The sequence below is a fragment of the Arachis hypogaea genome, chromosome 11, assembly GCF_003086295.3.
Source record: "Arachis hypogaea cultivar Tifrunner chromosome 11, arahy.Tifrunner.gnm2.J5K5, whole genome shotgun sequence".
NCBI lineage: Eukaryota > Viridiplantae > Streptophyta > Magnoliopsida > Fabales > Fabaceae > Arachis > Arachis hypogaea.
In genome coordinates this window covers 66,185,013-66,187,055 of record NC_092046.1, presented here as the reverse complement: position 1 = coordinate 66,187,055, position 2,043 = coordinate 66,185,013, and the positions used below count along the sequence as shown (strand labels likewise).

General features: G+C 32.6%; 1 non-coding gene across 1 annotated transcript; it reads left to right on the top strand.

The window, feature by feature from the left end:
* Window positions 1-518: 518 nt before the first annotated feature.
* LOC112725795 (small nucleolar RNA R71) lies at window positions 519-626 on the top strand. The gene has a single exon (XR_003164878.1). It is a non-coding gene; the product is annotated as a small nucleolar RNA R71 (small nucleolar RNA).
* Window positions 627-2,043: the final 1,417 nt, after the last annotated feature.

Genomic DNA, 2,043 nt, shown 5'->3' with positions numbered 1-2,043 from the left:
AAAGGCTTGCTATTGCTAAACCTGTTTTTTCCACCATTATTAAAGCCTTGTTGAGGCTTTTGTTGATCTTTCCATGAGAGATTTGAGTGATTTCTCCATGAGAGATTATAGGTGTTTCCATATGGTTCACCCATGTAATTCACCTCTGCTATTGCAGGGTTCTCAGGATCATAAGCTTCTTCTTCAGAAGATGCCTCTTGAGTATTGTTGGATGCAGCTTGCATTCCATTCAGACTTTGAGAAATCATATTGACTTGCTGAGTCAATATTTTATTCTGAGCCAATATGGCATTCAGAGTATCAATTTCAAGAACTCCCTTCTTCTGAGGCGTCCCATTACTTACAGGATTCCTCTCAGAAGTGTACATAAACTGGTTGTTAGCAACCATGTCAATGAGTTCTTGAGCTTCTGCAGGCGTTTTCTTTAGGTGAATGGATCCACCTGCAGAAGTATCCAATGACATCTTAGCTAATTCAGACAGACCATCATAGAATATATCCAGGATGGTCCATTCTGAAAGCATGTCAGAAGGACACTTTTTGGTCAGTTCCTTGTATCTCTCCCAAGCTTCATAGAGGGATTCACCTTCTTTCTGTCTGAAGGTTTGAACATCCACTCTAAGCTTACTCAGCTTTTGGGGAGGAAAGAACTTGGCTAAGAAAGCCTTGACCAGCTTATCCCAAGAGTTCAGGCTATCCTTAGGTTGAGAGTCCAACCATATTCTAGCTTTGTCTCTCACAGCAAAAGGGAAAAGCATGAGCCTGTAGACTTCAGGATCTACTCCATTAGTCTTAACAGTATCACAGATCTTCAAGAATTCAGTTAAGAACTGAAAAGGATCTTCAGATGGAAGTCCATGAAACTTGCAGTTCTGCTGCATTAGAGAAACTAGTTGAGGCTTAAGCTCAAAATTGTTTGCTCTAATGGTAGGGATGGAGATGCTTCTTCCATGTAAGTTGGAATTTGGTGCAGTAAAGTCACCAAGCATCCTCCTTGCATTATTATTATTTTCGGCTGCCATCTCCTTTTCCTGTTCGAAAATTCCTGTAAGGTTGTCTCTGGATTGTTGTATTTTAGCTTCTCTTAGTTTCCTCTTCAGAGTCCTTTCAGGTTCAGGGTCTGCTTCAACAAGAATGTTCTTATCCTTGCTCCTGCTCATATGAAAAAGAGGGAACAGAAAAATAATAATAATAGGGATCCTTTTTGCCCAAGTATAGAGGTTCCCCTGTGTGAGTAGAAGAAGAAAAGAATGTAATGTAAAGAAGAGAAGAATTCAAACTTAGAGGAAAAGAAGGGGTTCGAATTTTGGGTGAAGAGGAGTGTTAGTAGATGAATAAATAAATAGAAGAAGATGAGAGGTGAGAGGATTTTCAAAAATTAAAAATTAAAATTTAAAGTTAAACTTTAATAAAAGTTTTTGAAAAAAGGTTAGTAATTTTTGAAAATTAGGAATGAATCAAAAATTAAAATAATTAGTTAATTAAAAAGAATTTTTGAAAAAGAGGGAGATATTTTCGAAAATTAGAGAGAGAGAGTTAGTTAGGAAGTTTTGAAAAAGATAAGAAAAAAACAAAAAGTCAATTAGTTAGTTGAAAAGGATTTGAAAATCAATTTTGAAAAGATAAGAAGATAAGAAGTTAGAAAAGATATTTGAAAATCAAATTTTTGAAAAAGATAAGATTTTTAAATTGATATGATAGAAAGAAATGATTAGAATTAGTTTTGAAAAAGATTTGATTTTTTTTTAAAATCATAATTAATGACTTGATTCACAAGAAATCATAAGATATGATTCTAGAACTTAAAGTTTGAATCTTTCTTAACAAGTAAGTAACAAACTTGAAATTTTTGAATCAAAACATTAATTGATGATGTGATTTTCGAAAATATGATATAAAATTAAAAAAAATATTTTTGAAAAATATTTTTATAATTTTCGAAAATAAATAAGAAAAAAATGAAAAAGATTTGATTTTTGAAAAAGATTTTGAAAAAGATAAGATTTTTAAATTGAAAATTTGATTTGACTCATAAAAACAACT